Source organism: Crocodylus porosus, unplaced genomic scaffold (genome assembly GCF_001723895.1).
Source record: "Crocodylus porosus isolate Cpor-Errol unplaced genomic scaffold, CroPor_comp1, whole genome shotgun sequence".
NCBI lineage: Eukaryota > Metazoa > Chordata > Crocodylia > Crocodylidae > Crocodylus > Crocodylus porosus.
In genome coordinates, this window is record NW_017728912.1 from 39698405 (window position 1) to 39708591 (window position 10187).

Sequence of the window (10187 nt, forward strand, 5' to 3'; positions counted from 1 at the left end):
GCCAGGGGGCTGGCACGGGCGGGCAGGTGGGTTTGGGGCAGCCGGCCCCTGGGGACGGGGCGAAGGGAATCGGAAGTCGCGCGACCGGGGTGTCTTGTATTAGATATTTGCAAACCAAAGTATTGATTCGATTTGTCCTAGGATTTATTTAACGGCTGGAAGGCACCTGGAGGGACCAAGCGGGGCTCTTCTCCCCCTTTGTCCCCCAGTATTCCCGCTGATCCTTATGCGTATCCCCTGGGTCCTCATTCTTTCCACCGACCCCCGGCCGCTCCAGCGGGGCGTGGGAAGCACGTGGGCCGGGCTCGGACCTGCCCGGCCGGGGGAGCCGCCTGTGGGGATCTCGACTACGCCCGGGCAGGCAGAAAGTTTTCTGTGCGCTCCCCACGCCGAGCCCCGGAGCGGCTTGCCCGTGTGCTGGGTGGGGGTCTTTGCCTGCTCTCCCCTCCTCTCGGCCCCTGCCGCCTCTCCTGGGGCTTGACACTCACACTCTCTCTCTCTCCCCTGTGGATCCCGGGCCTTGGAGCAAACTCCCAGCCCACGGGGGCCCTTGTGCAGCACTTGCTCAGCTGATGTGGGCTTTTGGGAGGGCAAGCTTTCACCCCTGAGCAAACACTGATTTCTTTCTGGTGTCTGCAGATCAGATGGGAACTCTATGGGCTGAGAGTGTAGGGGTACACATTGGAGGAGACTAGATAGGTGAAGGTTGTACCAGCATCAATTAGATATAGACTATGTGGGCTAAAAGTCTAGATGTGTATAAGAGAAATGTCCATTAAAGATATAGATGGATGGATAGACAGACAGAACTGTGGATATATGCTATCTAGGTATGAATTATGCAGTGTGTGTGTATATATTAAAACCAAACTATGAGAGATAATTTACTTCAAGACCATGTGGGTCTACATTTGATACAACCATAGAAATATATATAGCCTCTCTGGGTATTTGCTACATGAATATCAACTGAGCTGTGTAGAGCTATTTTCGATGAAGACAATGTGGAGATACAGTAGACACAGACTGTGGGTATACATTAGAGACTAGATCAGTGGTTTTTAACTTGTAGTCCACAGACCCGCTTCCTCCCCAGGGGGCGGGGGGTCTGCAGACTATGTCTAAGGAGTCCACAAAAGGTGACTATGATCAGTGCAATGTATGTGAATACCCACACTTACAATTCAGAAGGGTCTGCACCTCCATTTGAAATTTCCAAGGAGGTCCACACCTTCATTCCAAAGTTTTTAAGGGTTGGCAAATGAAAAAAAATTGAAAAACACTGGATGAGATAAACATGTTAGGTATGGACTACCTAGGCATATGCCATATGTATACAAATTAGACTACAGTACATAGATATAAACTATGAAATGTATTTTAGAGAGTGATTATACGGATCTAGTTGAGATCCAGACTGTAGGTATGCACTAGATGTAGATGATGTGAATATTTATTTTCTAGAACTGAATGAGCTATAGGCTCTACATGGCTCTGCATTATACCTGGGTTACCTAGATTCAGACAAGACAGATATATGTGAGATGCAGACAACATGGGTATATAACACTGTGGGCACAGTGACACCTGACACCCCACATGTACAGTATGCACCTGTCCCCATGCCCTGCCAGCTCAGAACAGGAGCTGCCCTGCTCCACAGCCGGGAGTGTCTGACTGCTCCTGGATGTTACAAGCTGGCATGACCCAGGGCCGAGGTAGGTCCAGGAGTGGACAGACAGGGTAGGTACCTGCCAGCCCCACTGCGTTCCTAAGTGGAAGAGGGCAGGGCAGTGATGGGATCACTCCATGACCCTGCCCTGGTTTCTCTAGTAGAAAGCAGCCAAATCCTCCTCCTGCAGGTTTTAGCTGGGCACAGATTATGCCCAGGGCCAGGCTGAGGGGCTGAGGTAGCAGAGAGAGCTGGTTAGGGTGGCTGCAGTTCTGAGCTTGCTGCAGCTGAACCTGACACTGGGCCTGGACAGGTAGGGTCCTTCAGGAGGCTCAGTGTCCTCCTGGTCCTCACTGGCTTCTGTGACACTGCTGGGCATGACTCTCCCTCTACTTCTTGCTGGTTGTGGTAGAATGCCCATAAGGCAGCTTGCAGTTTGCATCTCCTTACATACCTGTATGCCCAGGGCTCCCTCACCACTCGTACCCCAGTCAGCGAGGGGCCCCAGCAGAAGCACCAGCCCTCCACTCTGCCTCTCCTTCCTCTGGGTTCCTCTAACCCATAGTTTCTTGCTCCTGCTATTGATAGCCCACTCCTATCAGCACATACAAGCTCTCCTTCCTGGCCTTGAAAGCCTTGGTAGGGACCTGACTTCAGATCTAAGCAGTAGCCAAACAGGGTGGAGTGAGCCCTGCAGAACAGCTCTGCACTCACAGAGCAAAGACTGAGCCCTTAACCAGCCTTGAGAATCTATCCAAACAATCACAGAGGAGACAGCTGGCACAGAATTTGGCCCACAAAGGGGAAAAAGTCTAGGAATAGAGGGTGGGATTTTTAAAAATGGCCCATTTTCTCCCAGTGAAAATCAGTGGTGAAATTTCCCCTTTGCTTCAGTGAGAGCACAATCAGAGCAAAGTGAAGTTCTTTGAGAACCCTCACCACTTCCTGTAGATAAGCTTTCTAACACAGCATTTTCCTGTTGTAGGATTGGTACTTCACTAAATCCAGTCGTGAAATACTTTGGGGTTTCCATCATGTCTATTAAGAGTTTCTAACAGCATACAGATCTTATTTTCAAGAGCACTTATTTATTTTTTACCATAACTCATGTATTACTACATTTTTCAGTCTCTTAATTTTCTTTCATGTCTCTCTCCCACTGACTGCCTATTTAGGATCTATTTACTTCAGCTGACCAGGTGGTAAGAGTTTACCTTTTACAGAAACAAACCTCTAAGTTCATTTCTATTACTGTCCACAGTTTCATCCAGTTCATCTTCCATTTTCATGAGTTTGCTGTCTGTTCTATCATTCATATCATTAACAAAAAAGTAGGTAAGACAGGATAGATAAGATAGGACAGTAATACTTTGCACATCTGTATAGCATATACGAGGTTTGAAGCTTAGAACAGAGTATTTGACCATGCTGGATCTTTATGGAGAAGCCTATCAAGCTTTGGGTTTCTCTCTCAATATTTTCCCTACCTTGGTGTAACCACTTCTCTCAGAGAGTGAACATTGAGGAGGTGATCCAGTACAGGATTTGGTGCACAAGTGCCTGCTTTGGGAAGTTGCTTCTGCAGGTACATAGTTATGCAATCTCCAGAATGACACCAAGATCCAGGTCTACAATGCAGTCATCATCATCCTCTCCCTCTTCTATGGATGTGAAATGTGGGTGACCTACCATAGTTATCTCAAGAGACTGGGGAGGTATCTCTAATGGTGCCTCTAACTAATCCTCCACATCAAATGGGAAGATTGGCACAAAAATGTCAGTATCCTTGCTGAAGCCAATGCTACCAGAATTGAATTAGTGAACCTCAAGCACCAACTTCACTGAACTGGACAGTGTGTGAAGTAACCTGACTCTGACTTCTAAATAAAGTGCTTCGTAATGGTCTGAGCTCTCATGATGGCCAGAGGAAATGCTGCAAGGAGATACTGAAGGTTACCCCAAGAAAATGGATGCTGACATCAGGAGCTGGCTGCCAACCAATTCCAATGGCTCTGCAACCTCAACAGTGTAGCAGCCCATTTTGAGGTAAAGCGTCTTCTCAAAGCCGAGAAGAGAGGGTGGAGGAAGGAAAAGGAGAGAAATCCCAGGCTACAGCCTACTCTCCCCTGCAGGGAGAGGGTTTGTGGCTCAAGAATTGGACTCTTAAGTTAACTCAAGACCCATCAATGAGCTGTGGTAGAGATCAACCTCAAGTCGAGGGACTATGGCTCTGGAAGACCTGAGTTCAAAAACCTCTCTTCAGACTTGTGCGCACTGCTGCATCCATTTGACTCACCTGTATATGGGTACCTGGTCATGCAGGCTGGGAAGTCAAATATGAGTGGACATAATGCTTCCAACATCACTGTTTTGTGTGCTTTTGTTTATAGAAATGGATGCGTCTTTGCCTCATGGGATTTTTTTTAGTCCCTGGCTCAAACAGCACTGATACTTAGGGTCTGAGCCAAAATTATTTGCCTGTTTTTTTTTCCTTTCTCTTTTCTTTCTTAATTTCCTACCCTTAACTTGGTTGTTGTTCCCTACTTCATATTTCTATTGTTTGAATGAAGCAATTAGATACTTTTTGTTTAAAAATAATAATTGGAAGAAATGCTAATACTACTAATCAAGTAGAAGTGGTAGCCGGACAAGAGGGAGGAAGTTCATGTTTTACTAACAGAGGTTTTGAGTACAGGTCAGACATGCCATTCTGGATATAAAAATGTCAGAAAGGGAGGATGCAGTTGTGATCATGATTTTAACATATTGGCTCTGATTTTTCTCAATTCTGTGGACAATCTGGCCCATGGCAAATAGTTGCATCAGCTTCAGGCAAGTATGGAGAATCTATCTGGCCATGGTTCCTTGTCTTGCATTGCATTGGCACTCAGTGTAAACTTTCTAAATGAAAGGACAATTATGCATTAGTTAATAACCGAACTATTATGGACTGGAAACTATGTTAATATATCTCATTCTGTCATCAAGTCGTCATATTTTATTATTGTTATTCCAACCTTCCAGCTTAACTTGTGAATAGGTCTCCAAAAAAGAATTATTTAATTTTGTACACATGACCACAACAGCCATACTTCCTTTAGACTCAGTCCATTTAGTCTTTTCAAGTATTAGTGTTTGTTATGCCTTCTTGCAAGATTATTTAGTCATTGCATCACAAACCAAACCATGGGCCAGCACCATCCTCACACTCTTAAGCATTTAAAAATATGAGGATAGTGCTGCAAACACATGTACAGGACTTCCCTGAGTTGCTCAGGCATGCTTGCAAACTGCTACTCAGCAACATTTCTGGGCTTGGGTATCTTTGGACTAAGCATGGGTCACTTTTCTGAAAAGTATTACTTTGTGTTTCCTAGAGATGATATTCTTTACGATGATATTGGTAAGGTTTGAGGCATGTTTCCTTGTCCTACATGCATAATTGAAAACTTCATCATATAGGATGGGAGCAGCTGAAGTAGTCATGGTCAAAGAGATGAAAGTCATCAGTAGGGAAGTTCCATATTCCAGTTTGCTTTCCTGCAGCATCTTGACAGGGGTTAAAAGAGCAAGGTTTGTTACAGAGATATGACAAAGATAAGACTGGAACTCGGGAGACCCGCATTCAGTTCTTGAGTTAACCACAGATTTCTTCTGTGAGATTGGACAGGTCCCTTATACAACCATTTTTCCCAGCTTCCATTTTGAAAACTCATTGTAGTATTTCTTTACATTATGGTGGTGTTGTGAGGCCCCATCATCATTGGCGTGCTCAGATTCCTCAGTAATGACAGTTACAATAGTCCATAGATTAATGGATGGATACCGTCTGTATCTGAAAATGGAAGCATCTCCTTACTACACTAGATGCATCCACCATTCTACATCATACAGGTTGCAATATTTAGGCTGAAAAAGGTTAAGGATGAGACATGTGTATCTGAGTATTTTTTGGATAAAAAAACTAGGTAGTCCTGTTGACATGCATTCCAGGGACCTATTCTGACCACTTTTTAGGTCTGCCATTGACTTCAGTAAGAGTAGGACAGGGCTCCATGTGAGCCATACATAGTGTTCTGAACAGCCACAGGGTATTCTAATACTAAAGTTGGAGGACAGATTGCTGCTGTGCTTATACTTGTCCTGAAGTAAAAAGAGTTGTGGATTCTCTGCAACTGCCAGGTAAGGTGGGAACATTCATGATATTCTAACATAGTATTTGAATATTTCATTTATTTTTTTCTCTTTCAAAAGCAGAGTGGAACTGATGTAATTTCATGGGCAAAGTTTGTTCTTACACAGACAGGTGAAGCAGCAAGCATAACACTGTCACAACTTTTTAAATATATGTGTGCATAATATTTCTGTGTGCAATTTCCTCTGGCACAAACTGCACTAGAATCGATTGCGCGGCTTTTCATTCCATATGGTCCTGCAACAAATACTTTGTTTCAAGATAAAACTTAAAAACAATGACTTTTCAGTGAAACCTGTTTTTGGGGGGTGGGGTGCAGACCGTCATCTCATTTAGTCAGTTTTATAGTGATATACCATACCTTCCTGACTGAAGGTACTCCTGGTTTACAGCAGTGTAAGATCAGAATGAGCCCCCCCTCCCATCCCCTCCATATAGGAAGTCAAAATTTGGTTCAATCCACTGAGTTAAAGACAATGGTAGATTTTTGCAAGTATCTGAGGACAGAATTTGACCTTATAGCTTTAAAATGAAACATTTTCATCATTTTAGGAATGTTTGTCATAGTTAAATTAGTATAACTAAGCATCAGCTTTGGGTATTGAATTTGTAAAAGGCATTTCTGGCTTTATTTTGCACCAGTTGCATGGAAAATCAGTAAGAATAAACATTCTCATATTGTTGTTAGGGAGTACAATTTTTCTCTCTCGCTGTCATAATATTCCAACTAACATCAAGGTCTAACCTCTTTTTTGTGGTCTTACAATATTGAGAAGAGAAAAAAGAAATCCTGTAAAAATCCTATTTTGTGTTTTACTATCTCATTAAGTGGCTTTACAAATGACATGTTTTGGATCTATAACAAATTGAAAATTACAATTAAAGGTGTTACTTGATTAATAAATTATGGAGGTAAGTCCCCAAAGCATTGATATCCATTTGCTCTTATTCAAGCATAATTTGGCTCTATTAAAATACACTGGGGTCAGATCACTTCATAGGAAAACCAGGCCCTGACTGGTGGAAGGTCCAGGTGAAGAGAAGGTGAAAATCACAGCTGTACAAGGTGCCTATAGTCTCTGTCCTCCTGGAGGCCCAGTATTGTTTGTCCCAGGTCAATAGGAGATGTTGCAAGCCAGTGGGGGGGGCAACCTTTTTGGCAGTTGTGCGACAAATTAGCCCCGCACCCTTTCCAAGTACCACTCCGATCCTTTTCCCTTACCCAGTCTGCTACTTGGCTCCCTACCCTATACTCCCTGACCAAACTGCAGTTCTGCTTACTGCTAGCAGTTTTGTGTCCCCTACCTGATCTGATGCTCTGCTTTCTGCTCCCTGCCCTATCTGCTACTGTACTGTCAGTCCCCTCTCCAGTCTGCTACATACCATGCAGAGGCTGCCTGTGCCACTTGTGTTATCCATGCCACAGGTTGTACCCCCTCCTCCCCACTGGATTTTGGGCAAGGAGGGACCATAGGTAGGAGATTCAAAAGACTGACTTATTTGGTCATTTCCAAGACAGCTGGTGAGGTTCCTGTGGAGCCATGACTGTAAATTAAGACTGCTTTCCCCTGACAATTTTTCCCACCCTGCACTAGGGATAACCCCTCCCTCATCCTCCATCTAGCACAAGGGAACCAAATTGCAACTTTCTGAGCCAGCAGGAGTAATAAAATTAAAGTAGCAAAAAGGTTCCAACCACAAACATTATGTCTTTTTTTTTAAGCAATTCTTTGTTTTAATCTGGGGCTGATCGAACAAAACAAAAGCAGAACTAACTATGAAACCCAGCTGAAGTCAGTATGTCTACTTGTGACAGTCTAATAACGCTGATTTTAACTTTGCAGAGCTCTGTCAGTATAGGGAACCCTACACAGCCCTAAGTCATGAGACAGCATCCTGACCTTCCTTTATTTGAGCTGTGACATTGTCTTACTGCAAAACAATGTCATCCTGTACTGATGCAAAGCAATGAAGCAAGCATTGCAATAAGGTATCAAGAGAGGATTCCAAGGCTTCTCTGAGGCTTTTAGTGAAGCCATTCCAAATAATACCTCTTTTGTCTCCCTACTTTCCAGATGCTTGAAGGGACAATTAAATACCTGTCTGTTTACTTGACATGCATTGTGCTGTGTCTCCTGTGGCAGCCCTTGTAGCACTCTGTGGGTGTATCTACATGTGCAATTAACTCATAGCAATAAACTCTGGAGTTTATTGTTTCCAGGTGCAGCATTTACACATGTGCCCAGGACCACAGTACCTTGAGCTGGGGAGGACCAGCCCAGAGCTGATCTGACCCTGCTCAGCATTCTGCAGAGGAGCTGGCTGGGGTACAAAAGTGCCACAGTTCAAGAATACCCAGTAGGCAGCCCCCTCACTGTAGCTCCCTCATATTCCAGCCAGCCCTGGTCACTGGCTACAAGTGGACTAAATTTAGTTGAAGCACACTAGATAACTCCACTGTAAGATGGCACTTGTCCCAAACAGTACTATCCTACAGCAGAGTTAATTAATTTAATAGGGGTGCATGTGCAGATGGTGATTCTTTACTGCAGAGCAAACTAGTCCACTCTGCAGTAAAGCACATATGTAGATACACCCTGTGTTAAGCATTCTGGCAATTCTGCCCACAGTCAGTCTCCTAATATCTCATTTAGACGTCAGGGCTAAATCCAGCCCCTGCCATTGATTTCAGCAAGAATTGGGCAGGACTGGACTCCACATGAACTATGCACAGGGTCCTGAACGGTTCCATGCTGCTCCACAGAAAAATCCTGGGGATTGCCATTTTAGATCTTTAAAACAATTTTTGGATACCCCTGTTTTGGCAAATAAGTTTACAAAATGCTTCAGCTCAGTAGTAGTAAGATGAATGGTTGTTTCAGGTAGTGGATATGTACTTTAGAGAAGATTCACAATCAAAACACTGGCTCTTTGCATCCTCCATGTTCAAAATGTGGGTCCAGATTTTGAGTTTTGAGCCCTTAAGTATTTCATGTATGTAGAACTAAAACGGTTTTTGTGTATATATAACTGAAGGTGCCTGGGGCAGCTATGACATATGGGGGCAGTGGCAATTTCTGACTGCTGATGATTGTGTGGCTGCGAAGGCAGTGTTGTTTTGTTTTTTCTTCCAGCCCTCTCCTATGTTAGCTCCTGATGTGCCTGTCCTGGTTGCCCCACCCTAGTTACTCTGCCAGTGGATCCACTGCAAGCCAGCAGCTGTTTATTTTCTTTACATTACCTATTATGCAGGCTCATCTTACTGCATTTGGGGCATCTATCCTATGCTGCTGTAGCAAGAAAGTATGCTTGGATGACCTGCCCTCTGAGACATTGGGCTACGCCTACCATAGCTAGGAGGAAAGAGAACCAGTGAAAGGAGTTACACAGGCACAGTTAGGGTGATATACATGCCAGTCAAGGTTTCTAGAAGGGACAAACCACTGTCATAGTTGTTAACCACGTGGTGTGTAGACTTAGATGGGATTTAAAGCCAGCCATGCCAATGCCTAGTTACTTGCTCAAGTCTTCTAATATGTTGTCATGGCAGTGGCGGCATGATGGTGGCTAGGCTGCTGGCAGTGGCTATAGCAGCTGGGCTGGCAGTGGTGGTGGGTGCCATTCCTGAATCTCCTCTAAGCTGGTACTCAGGGTTGGTGCCCTGGTCACCCACTCCTAGTTATACTACTTCCCTGGAAACATCCAGTTTAATGCTCAGATGAACAGAACATTAAGGTGAGAATTTTACTGATTGCCATTGGATTTAAGCATATATATATGCTCAAGTGCTTTGCTGAATAGAAATGGGATTACTCACCTGTTCAGCTGCAATGCAGATCAGCCATGACATTTCAGTAGCAGAAGGACTGTGCCCATTATATCTTTTGGCCTGCCAAGGTCAAGCTACACTGTGATGCATTGTGTCCTTATTCACAAACAGGAGTCCAGTGCCGTGGAGACAGAGTTCCACTGAAGTCAAAGCGAAAAGATCCATTTTTAGGGAAAAAATGCATCTGATTCACTTAGTGTAGTGGTACCCAACCTTTTGATCCTGCAGGCCAGATTTCATAGACATTTGGGCAGAGGTTCATCAAGTCCAGCCCCCTGCCCCAGGGGCAGGAAGTCAGCAGGGATCATAGGATCCCAGCAAGATAAGCATCCAAGCATGTTTTGAAGGTGTTCAAAGTGGGTGCTTGAACCGCCTCAGGTGGCAGTCTGTTCCAAACCTTGGGGGCTCAGACAGTGAAGAAGTTCTTTCTTATGTCCAGCCTGAACCAGTCAGTGGCGTTTGTGACTGTTCAATCTTGTCATTCCTTGGGG